A 24,986-nucleotide genomic window follows, 5' to 3' on the forward strand; every position below is an offset into this window, starting at 1 on the left:
ACGGGCCGCGACTCGCGCGCAGCACGCTCCGTCGCGCGGTGATTATTTCATCCGGCAACTCGTCCCGCCGCCTCGCCTCTTCCTCTGGCGTGCCTGCGATGTAATAAACCGTAAAAGGACCGGCCCCTGGAGAGTACTTGCTGCCGCGTCGCCGTGTCCGAGTGCGTGCTGGAATTTGACGCATGGCCTCTGGAGCGGGGAACACGCGCGACGTTCCAGCGAACCAGATGTGCGTACCTAATTAGACGCTGGGTAGATGCAGCCGGACTGGTCCTCATCTGCTGAATTTCTTAGAGCAGCCTTAGTGAGACGAGTTGACGAACACGTAGACTGAGCAAAGCTGCTTAACACTACTCATCATGAATGGCTGACACTGTTCAATGCACATACACTACTGGCCATTAAAATTGCTACACGAAGAAGAAATGCAGGTGATAAACGGGTATCATTGGACAAACATATTATACTAGAACTGACATGTGATTACATTTTCACGCAATTTGGGTGCATAGATCCTGAGAAATCAGTACCCATAACAACCACCTCTGGCCGTAATAACGGCATTGATACGCCTGGGCATTGAGTCAGACCCCCCCCCTCCCCCCCAACGCACTAGTCACACAGGTCCTGTAATTTTCCGGGCGGCCGGTTTGTGGGCGTTCAGCTGGCGCCCGATAGCGCCCCAGTTGGGTTTCATCAGAGTCAGGTAAGCAGAATTTGATAGTCAAGACATCAACATAAGTTCACTATCATCCTTCTAGGCTTGTGACACGGACAGTTTTCCTGCTGGAAGATGCCATCGCTGTTGAGGAAGACATCAAGAATAACAGGTTACAGGTGATCCCTAATAAAGTTCGCGCAGTCCACAGCTGTCATAACGCTTTCGATTACTCCCGCAGGTCCCATGGAAGGCCGGCTGAATGTCCCCCTAGTACAGGATGTATCAAGAAGAATCATCCGATTTGGTACGTCTGTATTTCTGAAACTAATCAACATGTACGATGTTTTTTGATGAACAGGAAACTAAAAAAGTTTATTTTATTCTTTTTCATAGGTGTTCAATGTACCCCCCTTGAGATGCACTGCGTACGTCAATGCGGTATTCAAATTTTTCCCACACTGCACAAAACACATTATATTTTGGAGAGTCCCTCTCATGTTGTACAACTTCATGTGACTGTTCCGTACCCCATATTCTGTCATTATGACGGGTCACTTTTCCATTTAAATAGAATGTTGCCTCTTCACTAAACACTAAGCGTGGAAGAAAACTGTATCCTCCATCTCGCCAAGAACGAAATTAGAGAACTGTACACGTTGTTGTTTGCCACCTTCACGAAGAGCTTGCAGTAGCTGAATTCTGTATGGTTTCATGTGTAAACGTCGACGCAACACACACCAGACGGACGTCGGCGGCATGCTAAACTATCGAGCTGCACGGCGAACGGATTTCTGTGGATGCGGATGCGTTCGGCATCTGTGTCAGACACTCGAGGAAGGCCCGGCGATTTGCCTTTACAGAAACAACCTGTTTCTCGGGATTGTTCATACCATTGTCTAATACTCTGTGCTGTAGGAGGATCCACAAAAGTCACGCTGAGCAGTTTTTACTGGCCCGATCTGCGCAAAACGTAGAACACAAAACGGTTTCTGTTGTCCCGACACTATTTTTGCTAGAACTGAAGTTGGCGCACACTGCTGCTACCTAGCGGAAATCATGTGAAACTCGAGAGTTTGCTCTTTCTAACAGTACGTTGTTCACGCACATATCTCAAATGATATAAGAGTTATAACTTTTTAAATCGGATGATTCTTTTTGGAACACCTTGTATAATACTGCCCCCACCGACCTGCGTCCTTGGCGCACTGCGTATTTCGAGCACAGTTCGCCTAGATGACGACATATCTGGATGCGACCATCGACTTGGTTTAACAATAAAGGGGATTCATCCGACCAGGTGACACGATTAGATTGATCCCCGGTCCAGTCTCGATAGTCCCGTACCCACTGTCATTAAAACTGACACCATGTTCAACACCGTTACTCTGTCAGCAGGCGGGCGAGCCTCCGATTCCTGTATTCTGCGATGACGTACGGGCGTCCAACTTCTTGTAGCCCACTCGTGGTTTCAGCATTCTTCAACCACGACAGTAGCACGGAACAGCCCACCAGCTTCGCCGCTTCCGAGATGCACGCTCCCAGGCACTGGGCCACAGCTATCTGGCATTTGTCAAAGTCGCTTAAGTCGGCGGATTTGCGCGTTTGGGCCACTTACCGTCGCTAGAATGATTGTCCATTCGTCTCTGCTCCACTGTTACACCTCTCTCTCCGCGCCACATGCCCTCAGCGTCACCAACCAGCATACAACCTCGCGGTGGGCAGCGGTTGTAACGTTTTCGCTCGTCAGTGTAAACATCATAGATGTCTGAGATGTGAAAAGCTCTCTGAAACCGTATAGTTTCATTTGATTAAAAGCACACATGCCTGGGTTTCGGGCAAGATCTCCAGTTTCTTTCGATGCTGAGGGGAGCAACAAACGGGCTGAAGCATGAATGGGAACTCGAACTAAGGAGAGAGGCGCGCTGAAGTTGTCAGTGCAGTTGTGCCAAGCTACTGTGCCAGGGAGGTGTAGTGGTTAGCGCATCTGCCTAGTGAACAGGACATCTGGGCTCGAAAGATGGCTTTGATACAAATTTTCATTCGTGGATTTAGTCTTATATGTGTGTCACAGATGGAACCATATAGTTTCATTTGATTTCCTTCCTTGTCTTGCAAGAGAGGATAGTTTGTGTTTTATTTATTAAACCGGCGACCTAGAAACGACAGAGAGGCTTCGTCCCGATATAGCCCTCAGTGGTTCACAACCCCACAACAGGCCCACCGCCGTCCAACATCGAACCTAGGCTAATTGTGCGGTTCGGCCCCCTGTGGACTCCCCCCCCTCCCTCAACCCTAGAACGTCTGATTCCAAACGAGTGTAACCCCAAATGTTTGCTTGCCAGAGTAATTATGGTGTTCTGTTTGCGCAGAAATCACCGACATAGGGTAACTGAGGCGGAATAAGGAGAACCCGCCCGCATTCGCCGAGGCAGATGCAAAACCGCCTTAAAAACCATCGACAGACTGGCCAGCACACTGGACATCGAGACTAATACGCCTGGCGGATTCGTGCCGTGGACTGGCACATCTTCCCGTTCTCGAAGCAGTGCGTTACAACGCATGGCTAGCCGGGCGGGTATACGAGAGGATACTACTCTTTTGACAAAGAATGCACTCCTGCCGGAACGGCACAGGAGGCAAAATGTTTAACGAGATAATGCGCACTCCCGCCCCGTCCCCCCATTCCCCTCTTTCATTCCACTCTGATCCCTTCTCCTAAGCCACGTCAGTTTCTTCACTTTTTTTGGAAATAAAATTAGAAATATATTAATACTTTCATCTGCTGACGGGCGTTGATATATATCGACGGGGACAGGTGAAAATGTGTTCCCCGACCGGAACTCGAACCCGGGATCTCCTGCTCACATGTCAGACGCTGTATCCATGTTTTTTTTTTTTTTTTTTTTTAAAATCTCATTTTGTTCGTTTTCGTTCGTGGTATCTGTTACCCATTTCAGTTCGTCGTTGTTCCATTAACTTAGTTTTTTTTATTACAGAGGGCAGCTAACCCTCTGACCGAACACGATGAGTCACCGTGCAGGCTGTAATTCTAATTTCGTTCCAGACGGACATGTAGGAAAGAAAAGACACCATATCCCTATATTCTTGGAAATAGGCGAATCAGGAATCAGAGAACTACAGCAGCTCCCCCCTCCCCCCCCGTCTGAGGATGACCTCAGCAGTTTGGTCCCTTGGGAACTTACCACAAATTTCCCAAATTTCAGAGAACTTCTAATATAAGCGTGTCTTTCGTAATTCCGTCTCACTTTTTACACGCGACCCAAAATAAAGACAACACCGGCAAGCAAATAGCCCACATAACTTACATAACATAAGACAGCATTTGATATTTAATCACTTCGCCGGCATGTTAATAATGCAGGGCAAGGCAAACAAATAAGCAACTCCGGACAGATTAGTACAAAACGCAATGGTAGCAGGAAACACTCCACATTAGAATTTCCTCGTTTATCTTCTTCTGTATTGCTTTCAGAAATGCTCAACGACTAAAGATTGCTGTCGCAAACACCATAAAGTGAGATGAAAAGTATGACAGCGTTAAGACGCGTGGCCCAGTGGAAAAGCGAGCCAGTGAGCGTGCTGTGTTACACGGTTCCGGGTTCACTGAGTCCCGTGCGGCCTCTCCTCGCTTCCTGGAGACGTTAGTCCCGCAATATACGGTCTAGTCTTACCGTGTACCCTTTGCACTCGCTCACTTGTGTCAGCGGTAATCGGAAAAGAAACTACTTGGAAACCTCCTCTGATGCTTACCTTACCTTAGCATACCAACAAACGTTATCATATTATATACAAGACGTGTCACATAATTACGCAAGAGGTATGCGGCCATTTTATGAATTAAAATGGAGAAACAGTGCTGATATGGACAGTGAATAACTTTAGTTTATTGACGTGTTTCGATTACAATCATCATCAGAAAATCTGAGAAAGATAAAAAAAAAAAACCCGCAAGAGTAACACAGTGAAAATCGTTGACACAAACAAGTAAGTACATTTACGGAGTGCATGAAAGACACGTATCAATGCAGGGAGAAGAGCTTCATAGAGACATTATGGGATCATGTGAATGTAACATATCCCGAAACATTACTGAACTCACAAAGCGGCCAAGAAGTGCCTCTAGTGGTAATATGTCGTGGCTGCACAGGCTCCCATGTCAGACACAAATTGTTAGCTCTGTGTAATTTTTTCCATGATGTTACATGTATAGTATTACAACGACTGCATACTCCATTCAGAACATAACTTTGTTGTTAAATATGTTATGTATTTCTTTGCTGATATTTACTTTGTAATCCAACAAATTCAGCCCTCTTCACTTATGGTTCGCCCCTCCCCATCTTCTCCATCCCCCTTCCCTATTCTCACTTTTAGTTGCATATAGCACTATTTTAGCAACAGCATGTTAATAATGTCTCTGATAGTATATTTCAACGTTTTATATACTAGATGTGCATTTTATTTGCAAGATTGACACATTATATGTAAAAACATTTTAATGATTTCCATGTGTTTCAATTCACGTTTTTCTTTCCGTTTGACGCTACAACAGTTGCCACTAGCGCCACCCATTGACCACTTCATTACCTTCAAAAAATGGTTCAAATGGCTTTGAGCACTATGGGACTTAACTTCTGAGGTCATCAGTCCACTAGAACTTAGAACTACTTAAACCTAACTAACCTAAGGACATCACACACATCCATGCCCGAGGCAGGATTCGAATCTGCGACCATTACCTTCGAAATACGTCATGTATTGTAAAATTCAGTAACGTTATGGAGTGTGTCACATTCACACGACCCCATAATGTCTGTACGGATTCTTCTCCCTGCGTTGGTATGTGTCTTCCATGCACAATGTTAATATATTTGTTGGCTTGTCTCTTAGCCATCGTCACTGCTCTGCTCTCGTGTTTCCTTGTAGCCTTTCCAGATTTTCTCATGATGACTACAATCGAAACGCGTCAGTAAACTAGTCGCCAGTCCCCTCACATACAGCGACTTACAAAGAAGAAGAAAAAATCTGCGTCCAAATCAGCATTGTTTCTTCATTTGAATTCATTATCACATAATCACTTGTATTCAGGGTGGATTTGAACCCTCTCCCCCCCTCCCCCCCCCCCCCAACAATATCTGGGATATTATTCATGGATATTTTCTGACTGTTTTGGTGTGAGATACGCCCTTTCTGGGGTGGCTGGTAATTGAATTTCGTTTGAGCAACAATAGATTGGTTACAGCTGTTTCGTTCCATGACCAGCTTGGTCACCAGACGTTACACAATTGGACTTCGTCGTCAGATGTCATATCAAGAGACTATTTTAGAAGACTCCGGTGGATACTCACGTGAACGTGGTTGGCAGCATCCGTGACTGCCGCAGAAGAAGTACGATAAACTCGTGGAATTCATGAGCGTGTAAGTCGATGTTGCGTCGCTGTACTCTTTGCCGTGATTATGGTGGTCGACAGTTTTAAATAACACCTGTTAGGAAACAGTTCTGCATTTGTTATGTGCTGTGTCCTGGAAGAACAGATTAAAGACGGTGTAATAAAATTGTACGTGTTTCGTCTGAGGGTTGTTGCATTACTCTGTGTTTTGTGTTTTACCTTTCGGTAATTGCACTATACGGAACTTTTAACTACTATTTTCACAGAAACAAAGGTAACTAAGGTAACAAACAAAAAAATTATAATTACTGTACTACGACATCAAGAGCACTGTAGACCAGGGGGTCCTTGTAACAAAATACCCTTGAGTTAGCTCCAAAAGTGGAGTTTGGATTCGCCCCGTATGCTCTTCGTCATCACTGTAAGGAATAAAAAATTATAATAATGATACTCACAAGAAAAACAGCAAATATACGCCGGGAAAATTTGAAGAATCGCACAAGAAAATCCCTAACTGCTAGAAAAGAAACACAATTTATTTCCTCTGGAGTAATAAGAATGTGTTTACATGTGAGAAAAATTTTCACCGTATCTTTTAGGAGACAAAAAAAAAAATGGCTCTGAGCACTATGCGACTTAACTTCTGCGGTCATCAGTCGCATAGAACTTAGAACTAATTAAACCTAACTAACCTAAGGACATCACACCCATCCATGCCCGAGGCAGGATTCGAACCTGCGACCGTAGCGGTCACGCGGTTCCAGACTGTAGCGCCTAGTACCGCACGGCCACATCGGCCGGCTAGGAGACAAAGCTTGTTTCCTTCTTGTAGCATTTTATTCTTTGATCGCATCCAAGAGTTTTCCAAACGCAACAAATCATTCATTTACTTTTAAATCAGTATGCCCAGGGAACGCTACCGTGGATTGTGTCCCCAAGGCAAATAACCAAGACATAGTAAGTAGCTCACCAACTCCGAACGTCTGTTTCCTGTTCGTTTTTCCTATTTCTTTTTTCCGTAAATTCCCTTGCTATGTTGTTGGGGCATGTTTCGAGATGATATTTTGCAAAATAATGGCCATTTGTTCCTGTGTGCTTGTTAAAATCGGATAAGCTGCAGCAGCCCTGCGCTAACGGTCTCCTCTGAGATGGGGTTTAAGCCCCTTAACGCTCCCCTGCACTGAAAAACATGGTTCTGTTTAGCTGTCAAGAACTGAATTTCATCCAGGACTCGTAGCATATCACGCGCAGAAATAGCGATAGTAACAGCATTCTCTATTGTTCAAACGGAGATGTTTGAACTACCAACGGATGTGTGCTACTAGACTTGCCACACACAATAGTCATTAAGCAGTCGTCACTAAGCACTTACCATTGGCTTTATTTTGTTGCACGTCTTGGGCCGTGACTAATTTTTTCACACACGATGTGATGATATGTCTCCGAACATCCGTTTCGGCTCGTTCACCAAGTAACCAAGGGCTTATAGGACTACATTTCTTTCCTGTTTTGGTGTTAAGTCCCTGAGGTAGGCTTCCCATAAAGTTAAGATACGCGGATGTTGAAATTTGTTACCATTCTTCCTCTTTTGGGCCACTGTGCTTGAAAGACTCAGCGGAATTGTTTTGCGGTAGCTGAAAACCTGGCTAGTATATAGCACAGTACCTCTCAAAACTTTTGCTGTTGTTACAAGTTGATTTCTTAGTCCTGCTAAAGCGATAATCAAGTATTGACGACTGTTTCTTTCTATTTACGTTCGATGCTAAATTATGCCTATACCCAGTCACTAATAAATCGATGAACTCGCTCAGCGTAAGTACGGCAGTTACATGATGTCAAGGAAATGTGTGATACAGGAGTATCTATGTGTTTGATGATGAGGACATGCTCTTGGAACGATTCATAAAAATTCAACTGAGTATGACTTCAATCGTATGAACTGCTGAGTTCCTCAGCAGCTGGTTAATGGTCAGGATTGAAAGGATGGGTCATGGGAATACGTTTCGCTAGAAGTGGAAGTATTTTACATAGCGATATGATCACGCTCTGAATTTCATAAAAATCAACAGAACACGTAGTACGTCAAGAGATCTTTCGAAAAACCTGTCAGACAATCAAAAACTTAGCTTGGTAAAGTTGCAATGGTATGCATATAAAATCGTCAGCTTATTTCATTGGCCTAGCCTATCCTGAGGCAACAGATGGTCGAACCCTGTTATTTTCAGCAACCTACGCCGTTTTCTTTCGATTACAACTCTCGATGGCCCGTTGAAAGAAATCGGCGGTGTCATTATTGACAGCAGAAGCGGGTCTGATTCGTTGTTAATGTAGTCGTAATTACGTGCCTTTTATCTGCAGCAAGTTGTAAGTGCGGTTTTTCTCTCGTCTTTACCTTTGGTTTTTCTAGTCGTTACGTGTGCTCGTTCAGTGCGATTTCACACAGAGTGAAAGCAACTGTCGGCCGATGTCGACGACATAGAACTGCTTCGTGCAACGCGTGTTAATGGCGAATTGATTGCCCGATTATCACACGGGAAGAATGGCTCTGACGAATCATTTCCTTTAGCAAGCCACTCGTTTTATTTGTATTCTTTCCGTGCGGCCCATTGTCTTCGCCGCTAGACACCTTTGTTCGGCAGGAAGCGGTAGGTAGAGGAACAGAAAGGAAGGGGAGGGAAAAGAGAATGGGCGAGGGTGCACGTAAAAACCGGAAGACCTGCGAGGATCATGTGGAGACGCGCTTCCTGCTTTTTTGCGCAATTCATCATCTCGGCAGGTCGCCGGTGGGGGTGGCGGTGGAGGAGGAGGAGGAGGAGAAAGAGGGGGTGAGGGAGCGGGTGGGAAGGCGGGAGCAAGGCATTTTCCATTCGGTCGACGCAGGTTGGTGCCCGCATGGTGTGTTGACAGCAGCATGCGGGCCAACCACGCCGTTAGGGCAGCAGGTGCGAGAGCAGAGTGAGGAGCAGAATAAAAAGAACAGAGCAACACAAGAAATGTTTCCAACTACATGCTGCATTGCCAGTTCAACGTGCAGACCGTAAATGTTGGTGACAAAGCTACTGATGAATGAAGACATGCCAGTGGCGTGTGAGAATTACCAACATATCGTGGGTTAATGACAAATACTAATGATGGTACAAATAAACGAAAGGGGCAGTTTCCTTGCTGCATTAGCTCTGAGGTTTGGACAACGAGTTTAAAATTCATAAAGTGGCTGTCCGCCATGTCTGAAGCTAATTGAATTCCTCCCGCTATGCTCTCTGTGGTCAAGGGTGTCGTCTGTATTGTCACTCGCCCTTGATACTAATGCCCTTAAAAAGCTTTCAGTAGCTCATGCTAGCTTTACTTTTTCTCAGGAAATAGGGAACAATGGTGATTTATGTGTACACTAACAGCAACAAGGAAAATTTTATTCGAAATGTGGAAAAACTTTTGATGCAGATAAAATTACAAGACGGGTCAAAACATGCTCTTCCACCGACGATAATTTCTTATTGCTAGTAGTAGTCGTAGTAGGTTTATTCATCCGTAGATCTCTTTTTACAAGGATATAGGACATGCCAAAGTATTTACATGTCAATTTAAAATAAGCTAATTAGTGTACATATATATTTACAGACTTCTATTTATAGGGCAATCATTATATTTACTCCTGGTACAACCAGGCTCCAGGCTGTATGAATCATAGCCATTAAATTATTCAAATCATCTAGTTTTATGTCGAGATGAGTTTCCCGTCCATCCTCAAATTCATTTTCTCTATTACAGACATGACCTCCACTTTAGATGAATGTTTGCCGATTGCTTTGTGCTTGGAGGACTCAGTGTTGCCTCATTTCGTATGTCTCTTTTGAAAAAATTTGTAACTGACGAACTATCTATCATGTTTCCTCATGCTGTGTACAGTTCAGTAAAGGCTACTTTAGCTCCTCAAACCATCTCTATATTGATGGCGGTCTGGCCACCTCATGTTCTTGATGTTCCGGAGACATTTTACGTGGACGTGATCTAGTGTTCGTACGTACCTGCGCTACTCAAGTTCACGTCTCAGAAGAAGTAAATATTCTGAGTAAAGATTTCTCGAGAACTGAATATCCGATTGATATTAGCATCAAGACAGTTGTTCAGTGTTAAGTTGCTCCACAAATATTTAAACTAATTTACTTTCTTGAAGCTAAACTAAACACCGTCCGAACAGGCCCAACGGTACCGACCGGCCGCCATGTCATCCTCAGCACACAGGCGTCACCAGACGCGGATATGGAGGAGCATGTGGTCAGCACACCGGTCGCCCGGCAATATGTCAGTTTACGAGACCGGAGCCGTTACTTTTCAAAAAGTAGCTCTCAGTTTGCCTCACAAGGTCTGAGAGCACCCCGTTTGGCAACAGCGCTCGGCAGACCGGATTGATCACCCGTCCATGTGCTAGCCCAGCCCGACAGCGCCTAATGTCGGTGATCTGACGGGAACCGGTGTTAACCACTGCGGCAAGGCCGTTGGCTATTCTTGAAACTACCTCCACCATGATGGATATCAAGACGCTGATTGCCATAATTTCAGTCTTGCTTGTTTGAAGACTAAATCTCCGACAATGCTGACAAAGCATACTGTAGAAATGAGAATTTGAAGCCTGCCAGTAGTGCTAGCCGCTAAGTACAGATCCTCAGCGTACATGATCACTGTGAGTTTTGCATAGCAATTGCCCATGCCCTGATCGTCACGAGCACCTCTCACACAGCAAATACTACACAGAAGTTGTACTTCTAGAAAGCCGCGCCCCTCCTTCGGATCTACTGGTATTAAATATCAAAGGAAGTATATCCAATCATATAATACTGAACAGAAAAGGGAATATCTTTTCCTGGAATTTTCCCGTCTGAAGCCGAAAATTGTATCTGCACTACTGGCCATTAAAATTGCTACACCAAGAAGAAATGCAGATGATAAACGGGTATCCATTGGACAACTATATTATACTAGAACTGACATGTGATTACATTTTCACGCAATTTGGATGCATAGTTCCTGAGAAATTAGTACCCAGAACAACCACCTCTGGCCGTAATAACGGCCTTCATACGCCTGGACATTGATTCAAACAGAGCTTGGATGGCGTGTACAGGTAGAGCTGCCAATGCAGCTTCAACACGATACCACAGTTCATCTAGAGTAGTGACTGGCGTATTGTGACGAGCCAGTTGCTCGGCCACCATTGACCAGACGTTTTCAGTTGGTGAGAGATCTGGAGAATGTGCTGGCCAGGGCAGCAGTCGAACATTTTCTGTATCCAGAAAGGTCCGTGCAGGACCTGCAACATGCGGTCGTGCATTATCCTGCTGAAATGTAGGGTTTCACAGGGATCGAATGAAGGGTAGAGCAACGGCTCATAACACATCTGAAATGTAACGTCCACCTTTCGAAGTGCCGTCAATGCGAACAAGAGGTGACCGAGACGTGTAACCAATGGCACCCCATACCATCACGCCGGGTGATACGCCAATATGGCGATGACGAATACACGATTTCAATGTGCGTTCACCGCGATGTCGCCAAACACGGATGCGACTATCATGATGCTGTAAACAGAACCTGGATTCATCCGAAAAAATGACGTTTTGCCATTCGTGCACCCATGTTCGTCGTTTACTACATCATCGCAGGCGATCCTGTCTGTGATTTAGCGTCAAGGGTAACCGCAGCCATGATCTCCGACCTGATAGTCCATGCTGCTGCAAACGTCGTCGAACTGTTCGTGCAGATGGTTGTTGTCTTGCAAACGTCCCCATCTGTTGACTCAGGGATCGAGACGTGGCTGCACGATCCGTTACAGCCATGCGGATAAGATGCCTGTCATCTCGACTGCTAGTGATACGAGGCCGTTGGGATCCAGCATGGCGTTCCGCATTACCCTCCTGAAACCACCGATTCCATATTCTGCTAACAGTCATTGGATCTTGACGAACGCGAGCAGCAATGTCGCGATACAATAAACCGCAATCGCGACCTATATCAAAGTCGGAAACGTGATGGTACGCATTTCTACTCCTTACACGAGGCATCACAACAACGTTTCACCAGGCAACGCCCGTCAACTGCTGTTCGTGTATCAGATATCGGTTGGGAATTTTCCTCATGTCAGCACGTTGGAGGTGTCGTCACCAGCGCCAACCTTCTGTGAATGCTCTGAAAAGCTGATTATTTGCATATCACAGCATCTTCTACCTGTCGGTTAAATTTCGCGTCTGTAGCACATCATCTTCGTGGTGTAGCAATTTTAATGGCCAGTAGTGTATATGACGTGGCGATCAGCTGTCTACTGGCGTGTTAATATCGATTTGTAGAAATTGAATTCGATTTTGGATCACAGTATTATTGTAGGTAGATTCAACCTATAGGATGTCTTAAAGTACAGATTGGTATTTCAGGGCATAACTGTTATCAAAGATTATAATTTTGAGACTTATGTAGTTATATTCTTCAGAAATATACATCTTTTACTTATTTAGCTGTTAGTACTTTCAGGATAAATTTCTTCCCGTCTCGACAAATCCTCAGTGGTGATATTTCAGTATCCCGAGACAATATTTGTTGACAAGGCAGCTGCGGTACCCATGTTCGGAGACACTGTCGCTGACGACGTCAAATCTTATTAATGTTGAAGCAGGCTGTAAATGGCATGCAAATCGTATAATGAATGATACACATAACAATGGCTGATTCGCAAATCAATAGCCTTACACTCGGCGGATATTTTCTTAGGATTCATAATCAATTACTCGCACGCGCTGGTCGACACATAACCAATCACTTGCGTTAATGCGCGTTCTTATGACGCCTAGCCACAGGCCAGCGCTCTGGCAGGTTATTCAGGTGGAACGTCGGCGACGGATTATAATTTACAAAAAGGTTGGGATGGCGCTGATTTCCTGTTTAATTATCTCGCATAACAATGAGGTTACCGAGAAAATTGTAATCTTCTACAGCCAGTTCTGGCATAATTAGTTCAACTGAACCCGTTAGTTATTAAAAGTGATTGGCGACAGCAGACTTGAACACCATCTCTCTATTGAGAATTGATTCTTTCTCTCTACCCTTCTCAGTGCCTCTATGTCAGCAGAAAGAAAGAGAAAAAGTATTTTCGTAGTCCCGACAGCGGACGTGTATTAGATCACCGCTCACTGCACCTGTCAAACACGAATATGTCAGAGGACACCCGGAGCATACAACAGGGCTGTCACGCCCAACGCTAGCCTGATCCCAGCCGTATTTGTTCGTGTTACAGACTCCCACCAGCTTCTGCTGCTGCTTTTGACCGTGGTCAAATATTAGGTATGTTAACATCAACGTAGCATTCATTAGTTTGTTGTTGGTATTTCACAAACTTATAGTGAGATTGTTAAATTAGTCTGTATTCCTATTTCGCAGGCAAGTTATCGCCCAACACGGCAACAGAGTCGGAGTAACAGATGATCTTGACAAAAATATAAGGACAATCATTAGAGTTACCACTCGACACTAGGCTGATATTAATTAGGCAATCTGTTAATGATGGTGACCAGATGGATATACGAACTCCCCTCGTTCTTAAACACTACGTCATCTCTCTCAGCAGTTCCGTAGGGCATTTATTTCCTTTTTAAAGGTTTCCTCTGACTGCTTGTATTAATTTTTCTTCTAAAGATAATTTTCGTGTTGTTAAAAGGATTAGTTGGACATTATGGCAGTGACAAAAACATATGGAGCTACCGATCGATATCTCAAGGGACTTCATCCCGAGAGTAGAAAAGAAGACGTTTACATTAAAAGTAGCTACTTGTGAGACCTGTCACTCTATGCCTATCTTTTTCTGTCTGTCAGAGAACTTGCTACTTACACATATCCTACGTTTCATGTGGCGGCCTTTGATTACTCCTAACCGGTTTCCGAAGAACATTCGATTGTTTCATACTTGGTAATCGACTGCGTGGCTTTAAAGTTCTGCTTCGTACAAAAATACAAAATTTCATGCAGAGCGTATTAATCGCAACTACTCCATAATTTTTAGAAGAGTTTTCAACAGTACGAACATCGTCCTGTTTACTGATAAACCGAAAGAAGCGATGCAGAAGTTAAGACACTGGACTCGCATTCGGTAAGATTGGCGATGAGATCCCCATCCTGCAGTTCGTTTTCTGGCGTTTTATGGTTGCCTTAAGGAGTTTGAATCAAATGTCTGCATAGATCCTTTGAAGAGGCCACGGCTGATTCAGTTCCGCATCTTTGTCATGAGCTTAAACTCCGTCTCTAATTACCTTATCGTGGACACCCAAATATTCCTCTTCATCTTCTGTTTTCTTTTATATATGGAAGGTTGTGATGGTTTACTCGTTAAGTGTGTATCGTGAATCCTACTAAAGTATCGTTTAAATGCAGTTTTACGTATTAGTAGAATATGAATCTGACAATATTGTTGCCATTGAAAAACATATCCTGTGAAGAGGTTCTTACAACACGGGTTAAATATATTTTCTGACATTTGTTACTGTGATTATCTTATTTGTGAATTTTGTCACTCTGTGGTTCTACGATGAGATGGATCCTTGTGCAAGTAAAAGAATCCGGAACACCTTTACTTCTTTCTTTGGCGACATTGTCACTCGCGTGTAGTCCATATCGCGGGACATTCCAGTTCGATACCGGGCTTACGACGTAGTTTGTGACCGTGAAGCTACAGCCACGTGAATCACCCATTGTTACGGGACGTCGTGTATCACTCCATTTACGATGCGCCCCTTTATCTGCTGTTTATGAAGGGCGATAAACCGCGTTGTATGAGTCCACTTTAAACGTCACGCAGCCGGACTTTAGTCGTCTCAGTGTAGTGTGTTTGACCTTTCCCTGAGATACACCCACAGTACAGGGTCCTGTGTTCTGGTTGGACATTATTATTTTACCTTACGAGAAACAATTTTTGTATATGCGACTGCCTTAATACATTCAAAGTTTTGTTGATTATTCCGCTCCTTGCATCTTGCGCCCGTAGAATGTCTTCCGAATGTTAAAGCTCAAGCCGCATATAAATTCTGGGAACAAACTATAACTGAGATTTTACTCTTATGTTGGTGTGCACTATCTCCAAGACTTTACAAGTGAGGAAGGACATGTTCCGTGAATTAAAGATTTTGCGACTGAATTCGTGATTTCCTGTCAGAAAGGTCACAGTTCGCGGTAATAGACGGAAAGTCATCGAGTAAAACAGAAGTAATATCTGGCGTACCCCAAGGAAGTGTTATAGGCCCTCTATTGTTCAAATGGTTCAAATGGCTCTGAGCACTATGGGACTTAACATCTATGGTCATCAGTCCCCTAGAACTTAGAACTACTTAAACCTAACTAACCTAAGGACATCTTAGATTGTTTGCATATAACATGTTGTGCAGATGTCCCAGCTTACACTAATCACCTGACACCACAATGGCGACTTAGCTAGTATAAGATCTACGCGGATAAGTAAGTATACAATTCTTTACATAGTGCTGTCCGAGAATGGTAATGAACATTTACATAGCATACAGTTATCTGTATGTGCTGTAAATGTTCATTGCACATTTTTGACATCTTCGGAAATGCCATTTTCGACTATGTTATGATGATCTGAAAATGGGTCTCGGCCCGAAACTAGTCATAGAATGAATTAAAAGTAAAAATTTGCAACTTGGACTGGTTTTTCGTGGTACTGATTAACAAAAGCTGCTGACCCAAACTACTCTAGCGTGCTGGAAGTTCGTAAATCTACTCTAGCGTGCTGGAAGTTCGTAAATCTAAATAAATGTTTTTGCGGTCGAGACTGTGTGTCCATTTTTAAAGAACTACACTAAGTCATATACGCAAATGATTCAGTGTTCGTGGTCTAAGTAAAGCGGGTTCATTAAAGAACTATGGGTTAACGTGGAGCTCGTGACATAGTTTCTGAGGTTCACAAGATAGCATATGCACCTATTCACGAAAAAGAAATTGATGTGTACTGTGGAATTCAAAGCTTATGTATGCTGTAGTGCTCATGGTTTTGAATGTTCTAGTTTTTAATTTAAGCAGGCACAAATTACATCCGGAAATTAGATGTCTGATACGTCACCAAAGACCTATAGTAAGTAAAGATGCGATGCTCTATGTCTATGTTTATTACAGTACTCCAGATTTTATTCAGGTAGATACAACAATAAATACATGACGATAGGCTGAAGTGTGACCACAAAGAATTACAGATCACATGAAAATGATTTAGTGCGGATGACAATATCTCATTCATAATAACATCTTAATCCGTAAATGAAAAATCAATATGTAACTGACGCGATGCTCGATGTTTGTGCTTATTACGGAACTTTAGTTGATGCGTTGGCATGGGGAAGGGATAAGACGTTGACATGGGGAAAGAATAAATCGTGGAAAGCGTATTTGACACGAGAAGCAAGAAACGGCTTTGGCACTTTGAAATACGAAGTTGTATTAAAAAATGTTTACAGAAACTCGAAATTAACTTTAAAAAAATATTTATAGTAAGCTGTCACATTTGTACATGAAATATAATTATAAATTATAATATATAATAAATAATTATAATATATAATAATTATTTTTTTTAGCATCACTCATGACGGGCTTTCGTCTAACTGTTGATGGGCTTTCGCCCAACTAACGGTAGAGAACGAACTGCAAAGATGTTTTTGACAGATTTACCATTTTTCAAAATGTTGTGCTTCCTCCATGGTTCCATTTCAGTAAACGAATCTTTTATTTCTATGATAGGCAGCTTATCCTAGAATTCTATTGCCAGAGGTAGAACTGACCTTCACCTGTGCTGTATGCAGTGATGTATTGAATACCGAGCCGAAATCACAGAAATATTCCTCCGTCATCTTTACAATATTGAATGGTTTTACATTCTTTGCTTCTCTAAACGCATCAGCTATTTCGTCAGCAGTCACTTGCTGTGAAACCTTCTTTCTTTTCTCGATTATGGCGAAATCTCGGTCACAAGACGTGTACAAATGCCTCGACACTAGAAATTTAAAACTGACGTTGTTAACCATACTATTTACCACTGTGTAGATTAAAGCCTTTAAACTGTCCGGGTATTTATGTTGGCCGGTGAAGTTGTCTGCACCGTGTTGATTAATCTAAAAAGAAAATTATCTTGACATTTCCAGTTTTTGGTACGCCATTCTCTTCAAAATATGGCAGTTATCTCTACATTTACAAGTAGCCTGCACAAAGGAAGTACACAAATCGGTTAGGTCGTAATAAAACAAATGACCAGGCGTTACGACTGATTGAAATAAAATAAATTTCGTTGCAGACGGAAAACATGACTTACCATTTTGTATGCAGCAGTTTTTGGACGCATTTTGTTGCATTAACACCTCCTAGTAACGTTACCACCAGATCAGTAGCACAGTGAAGAAGGTTTGGTCGCAGGGTTGGTAACTCGATGGCTTGTGGCTTCCACCCATATCCACGTCAGTTCACGTGATGTTACTACAAGGGCCGTCTTGCGTGGTTTGTAAGAACGGAAGCGCTCGCAATTTTGACATTCCGTTGCTTGCATGCTACTGGCGACGTGTCTTACTATCTTCTCAATAAAGAAACTGAAAAATGTTTTCTTCTTCTTCTTGCGTTACGGCCTCTGTAGGGCCACGGGTAGCCACTTCGTGAACTGCATTTTCCTCTTCTTCAAAAATGGTTCAAATGGCTCTGAGCACTAAGCGACTTAACTTCTGAGGTCATCAGTCGCCTAGAACTAAGAACTAATTAAACCTAACTAACCTAAGGACATCACACACATCAATGCCCGAGGCAGGATTCCTACCTGTGACCGTAGCGGCCGCTCGGCTCCAGACTGTAGCGCCTACAACCGCACGGCCACTCCGGCCGGCTTCCTCTTCTTCTCCCAGAACCTCTTCATTCTTTCTCTTCTTCTGTTCCGCTCTTCTTCCGAGATCCTTAGTGTCCGTTTCTCCTGTCGGCTCCACTGGTGACACTCTAATCTTTTCCTGCATTGTTCTCTGTTTTGACTTACTGTCTTTCCAGCGTCAAGGCCTCAGATATTGTCTGTGTTTTTTGGGCGTCCTGAAACTGTAGCGAAGTGCTGTGTTATTTGAGTCGAAGTAGCGATCGCCCCCTGTCAACGACACCCGCTCCGCCCTAAATAAGGCCGGGAACCTTTCCTTTCCCCCTGCTGCGTATTTCCATTTGGCGCGAGTCCCCGCGCCTGACCGCGGTGCGGCATCCGTCACGGGAAGCCGGAGCAGAAAGCCTGCCTCCCTGGCCGATAGGCGTCGTTATTGGCTGCGCCAGCGATACCCGAGCCCTCCCGCCGCAAATTGGCGCTGCACGGCACGGCGCGGGTGCGACCGCATCCACGGGAGCGCACGTAAAATATTAACGCCGGGCCGGGGGCCGCCTCCCTCTGGAGTAATAACGCGGACAAGCAGGGGAGGAAGGACACGCCGTCGCCGAGGAATACTGAATATAATGAAGCGCCTAGCCCGCCGCATAATGATGCAAACCCACTCGCCTATCTTTGATGTTATCGGAAACGCAGCAGCAGCAACAGCCGCCGCTCCTGCCGGCTGAATAATAAATACAAAACAGACGGGACGCTCCTGCGTGGTGTAGCTCCTCAGAATACATTTCCAACCATGAAAATCTTTATTCGCTGCGGTTCCTTTTTTTTTCTTTTTTCCCATTTTTTTTTTAGCCGCGAAGGAAGGCTCTCGGTGCAGAGGCACAGCCTTTTTTTACAGCGTAACCATATTGCAGGCGAATGTTGGTACGAATACATTCTGTTTGGGAAGGTAATAGCTATCTCTCTGTGTCGTGTACACGTCGCCGTTAAGCAAACGGCGATGAGTGCTTAGTGCGTGTCTCATTCACATATTGAGCGACGTAAAGCTGGCCGCCTGCACGTGTCGTAAAGTTAAAATACCATGGTCGTCAAGAGCTGCATGAACGCCAAAATTGCCGGCCGTTGTGGCCGAGAGGTTCTGGACGCTTCAGTCCGGAACCGCGCTGCTGCTACGGTCACAGGTTCGAATCCTGCCTCGGGCATTGATGTGTGTGATGTCCTTACGTTAGTTAGGTTTAAGTAGTTCTAAGTTCTAGGGGACTGATGACCTCAGATGTTCAGAGCCATTTTTTGAACGCCAAAATTCTCCTCCAAAACAGTAAACTTTGCCTCCTCGGAAATCTCAACAGATAGTTTCAGTACCTTAACAGCTTTTTTTCGCCCTTCGTACACACTGGAAATTTTCCGCCGCGGTGTTTGACAGTCCTGTACGTTAAGTCACTTTACTTTGTTGAGACACTTGTTTTTATAACAGTCCAACACTTTATTTCATGTGTCATACTGACTCAAAGGTGCTATATGCAGCATCTGCAAACGAGTGGTTGTTCTGCAACTGCTATAATCTGAAGATATTGAGGATATGGACGAAATAGTTTATCAGTGTAACAAAGTTTGACAGTAAACCGTAAGACAACACATATCAATAATTCGATCGACACATGCTTCTCCATTGGACTGTGTGACAGGCCTTCACGGAAACGTCTCCTATAGCAGCAGGAGATGCACCTCGTATTGTTAATGAGGATCAGACACAAGGAAAGATAGACAGAGGCAGAAACATGGCGCCGAAACATAGCTGTCTCTTCAAAATGAACCTTAGGTTAGTTTAGCTTCCCGACGAATGTATAATCATTGACAGTCGCAAACTACTCTCTCCCCATGGGGACATGCGGTTTAACGCAAGACACGACACTGGTCCATAACATCGTGATCAGTAAGTGTACACAACCACTGTTGGGACCAGGCGAAACTACTTTCGTCCGACCACGAATGTAGGTTCTTTTATTGCTCTGGGAGAAGACTCTTAAAGCTAGAACACAAGGAATACTAGTTCACTTTATTATAAATAAGAATAACTTCGACACAGACCATAGCCACGGAACTGCTTTATAAGGTACAACTGTTATCGACTATCGTAGCTTCACTTGGTTCAAATGGTTCAAATGGCTCTGAGCACTATGGGACTTAACATCTATGGTCATCAGTCCCCTAGAACTTAGAACTACTTAAACCTAACTAACCTAAGGATAGCACACAACACCCAGCCATCACGAGACAGAGAAAATCCCGAACCCCGCCGGGAATCGAACCCGGGAACCCGGGCGTGGGAAGCGAGAACGCTACCGCACGACCACGAGATGCGGGCATAGCTTCACTTGACGTACGTATTACAAACTGTTCTCTTGCACTGCAATGTACCACACTGATACGAACAGATCCATCAGAAACTTTCGCTATCACGTTGGTCCCATACTACGAAGGTGACTCCTTCAATTGACGTCATGAACTGGAGCAGAGCGCTTTCTAGCTCGACTATGCTAACCTCGGCGTGAGGGCGCTGCTACGCCCAAGAGTGGAGGCGTGGTGGAGGCGTGGTCATTAGGAGTGCCTCCCATAAGTTGTTGTGGATTGCAGCGAGCCCACGCCATTGACTGTGACACCGATTCACGTTGCCAACATCGGTGTGACAGTGCGATCTTTGTCCGATTCCACATCCATCTGTCCTCCCTTTGCCTACCCAAGTACAGATGGATTGGATTGATTTGGTTCAAATGGTTCAAATGGCTCTGAGCACTATGGGACTTAACTACTGAGGTCATCAGTCCCCTAGAACTTAGAACTACTTAAACCTAACTAACCTAAGGACATCAAACACATCCATGCCCGAGGCAGGATTCGAACCTGCGACCGTAGCGGTCACGCGGTTCCAAACTGAAGCGCTTAGAACCGCACGGCCACACCGGCCGGCGATTGATTTGGGAGAAGAGACCAAACAGCGAGGTCATCGGTCTCATTGAATTAGGGAAGGATGGAGGGTGAAGTCGGCCATGCACTGTCAAAGGAACCATCCCGGCATATGCCTGGAGCGATTTAGGGAAATCACGGAAAACCTAAATCAGGATGGCCGGACGCGGGATTGAACCGTCGTCCTCCTGAAATCCAAGTACAGATGAGTGCTTCCACCATGCGCTTATAATTTGGCTATGTTAGCTCAGATGCCATGTTTCCTGTGCATTAACGGCACTGATTACGGAAGTGACCTCTGTCCTCTCTTATGTGTATCCCTGCTACGTTACTTCCGTGTGAGAACATGTCATCTTCGGTTTGAAGGAAGATACTTATAGATGTTCTTCACAGCTTGAGGAAACAGTGGAATCAACAGCTCACACAGCTACACACATTTCGAATCATTCTGACAACAGACTGATTTGCATTTCTCAACTTTCATCGCTGTTCACAATGTTGATGAACGTACCAGTAGAATCAACCTAGTCCTGTCGTAAAAGGTCTCTCTTAATTGAACCGATATTGGTGAGGATAGAAACTGCAGAAAAAACTGTAATTGGAGAGAATCGTAAGAGAAACGAACACTATTCCAGCTAAGAGTATTTATTGTCGTAGAAAAAAAAGGTCCGCTGAAAGGCAATAGTTATATTCGTAGTCAAATCTTAGTTTGTATGGCAGATAACCTCTGACGTAACTCATAGACTTTGCTTAAAACATGGCAAAGACTACAAGTTCGCAAGAAAGTCAGTCACCTGCTTTTTTTCCTGTAAGATCAATAAGTCATTTAATAATCTCACCCTCCCCTTGAAAGCCCGAATTATCGGTATCGTTTCCTAATCGCTGCCTTGATTACGACTACCTAAAATATGTGGTACAAGTGTGAAGTAATAATCTTTCACTCGATGTATGAATTAAAAACGCCTTGAATCACAACTTTTCGTGTTTTATTCAGTACACTATGCATTTCGGAACCTGTGGGTCCATCATCAGGTGTAATTCGTCTTAGGTAACCTAACATCACACCTTTTCGTGACAGGAATATGCATTTCACCTCATTCAAGCGAAAAAATAAAGCATGTATTAAGACGAATTACACCTGATGATCGACCCATAGCGCCCGAAATGCATCGTGTACTGCATAAAACACGAAAAGTGGTGACTGAAGGCGTTTTTTAATTCATAACTCGAGTGTATTGAATACAGTCACGTTTGAAGCTGCGAAATATGGATATAATTAAAATAATCTTTCAAAATGCTCCAAAACACGAAAGACAAGTAACAGAGTACCTTTCTAATCTTCTTGTATATGCTGCAGTTGTTATTTCTGTGCTTGCTAAGAGTCTTGCATAAGGCAGAATTCCTCTCTAAGGGCGCCTTTGATACAGTCACTTAGATTGATGTCGGACTCTAACGAGATTTACCAACCGTACCCCGTTCTAAAGTTGGTCTGAACACCGCAGTGCTTCGCTCCTACTGCAGATGGTATTTTCTTACCTTACTCTGAGAAAGCTAAGTTTATGAAACATTATCTCTAGCTGAAAGTGCACGAGCTGAACTAAAAATTTAGCGATTTTACTGTTTGGGCATCCACAGCTTAGATACGTAGTACAAATATTTTAAAGTCTTCTTTTAAAAGCTATTAAAGTCTTCTAAACACTCCTGGTAACCGCACTACTTGTTAACAGTTTCTTAATTACAGGTCCATTAAGGAACTGTGTCGTCATCCTGAGGTGCATACATCTATGAAAACTACACTCCTGGAAATGGAAAAAAGAACACATTGACACCGGTGTGTCAGACCCACCATACTTGCTCCGGACACTGCGAGAGGGCTGTACAAGCAATGATCACACGCACGGCACAGCGGACACACCAGGAACCGCGGTGTTGGCCGTCGAATGGCGCTAGCTGCGCAGCATTTGTGCACCGCCGCCGTCAGTGTCAGCCAGTTTGCCGTGGCATACGGAGCTCCATCGCAGTCTTTAACACTGGTAGCATGCCGCGACAGCGTGGACGTGAACCGTATGTGCAGTTGACGGACTTTGAGCGAGGGCGTATAGTGGGCATGCGGGAGGCCGGGTGGACGTACCGCCGAATTGCTCAACACGTGGGGCGTGAGGTCTCCACAGTACATCGATGTTGTCGCCAGTGGTCGGCGGAAGGTGCACGTGCCCGTCGACCGGGGACCGGACCGCAGCGACGCACGGATGCACGCCAAGACCGTAGGATCCTACGCAGTGCCGTAGGGGACCGCACCGCCACTTCCCAGCAAATTAGGGACACTGTTGCTCCTGGGGTATCGGCGAGGACCATTCGCAACCGTCTCCATGAAGCTGGGCTACGGTCCCGCACACCGTTAGGCCGTCTTCCGCTCACGTCCCAACATCGTGCAGCCCGCCTCCAGTGGTGTCGCGACAGGCGTGAATGGAGGGACGAATGGAGACGTGTCGTCTTCAGCGATGAGAGTCGCTTCTGCCTTGGTGCCAATGATGGTCGTATGCGTGTTTGGCGCCGTGCAGGTGAGCGCCACAATCAGGACTGCATACGACCGAGGCACACAGGGCCAACACCCGCCATCATGGTGTGGGGAGCGATCTCCTACACTGGCCGTACACCACTGGTGATCGTCGAGGGGACACTGAATAGTGCACGGTACATCCAAACCGTCATCGAACCCTTCGTTCTACCATTCCTAGACCGGCAAGGGAACTTGCTGTTCCAACAGGACAATGCACGTCCGCATGTATCCCGTGCCACCCAACGTGCTCTAGAAGGTGTAAGTCAACTACCCTGGCCAGAAAGATCTCCGGATCTGTCCCCCATTGAGCATGTTTGGGACTGGATGAAGCGTCGTCTCACGCGGTCTGCACGTCCAGCACGAACGCTGGTCCAACTGAGGCGCCAGGTGGAAATGGCATGGCAAGCCGTTCCACAGGACTACATCCAGCATCTCTACGATCGTCTCCATGGGAGAATAGCAGCCTGCATTGCTGCGAAAGGTGGATATACACTGTACTAGTGCCGACATTGTGCATGCTCTGTTGCCTGTGTCTATGTGCCTGTGGTTCTGTCAGTGTGATCATGTGATGTATCTGACCCCAGGAATGTGTCAATAAAGTTTCCCCTTCCTGGGACAATGAATTCATGGTGTTCTTATTTCAATTTCCAGGAGTGTATAATGAGAATCAGAAGGTATAGTAATGGCTAAGAAAGGTCATTTAAACGAGGGAGAGAGGAGAATAAATACTTGCATCCAACTTATGCGGTTCTGATAATTCGAACGCCACCGAACAGTGCGAAGCTGACCCAATGTTAATTCCTGGTTTAAGTGGCTTATTTTTTAAGCGTTATTATAGTCTCTAATTCTCATTTTATTTTTCATAGATACATAAACTTGAGGATATGGTTAAATCATTGCAAAACCGATGGTGTATTATTATGTAATAGCGGAACTATCAACAGCTAATGCAACTACCAGAAGTTTTTAGAATATTTTAATACTTTTTTTTATTTTTTAGACGATTTCTATGAAAAATACAATGCCATTTGCGTTAATGTATGAAATCATTTTCACAAAAAGCGTTGTCTGCTAAAAAATGTTTTTTGAGCTTGCATTCAATTTCATACATCTTTTTTTTCTTTTTTTTTTTTTTTTTTTTTTTCAAGAATGTAATTTCTTAAGCAAAACGCTCGCTCACCAATAGTACCTTTCCATCGTCCAATATCGCATCCACACTGCTGCATCGGCTTGTTTGGCTCGGGCTAATTTTCTCTTTCTTGCATTCCAGGTAAGCCACCGAGTTTCTCCGCCGGGGGCGGCGGTTTTCCGTAAGTGGTGCGGCGACCGCAGCGGCGCGGCGCGGCTATCGCCGGTAACTACCGGGGGCTGCAGGTGCGCACCGTTTTTCGGCTAATGGCTGAAAAATAACAGCCCTTGTTATTCAAATGGCAGCCCGGCAGCCGATGCTGGCCGGATGCGGCCTACCGTTCCCGCCTGTGCCCGTCATTCGCCCTCATCACG

The sequence above is a fragment of the Schistocerca serialis genome, chromosome 1 (assembly GCF_023864345.2).
Source record: "Schistocerca serialis cubense isolate TAMUIC-IGC-003099 chromosome 1, iqSchSeri2.2, whole genome shotgun sequence".
NCBI lineage: Eukaryota > Metazoa > Arthropoda > Insecta > Orthoptera > Acrididae > Schistocerca > Schistocerca serialis.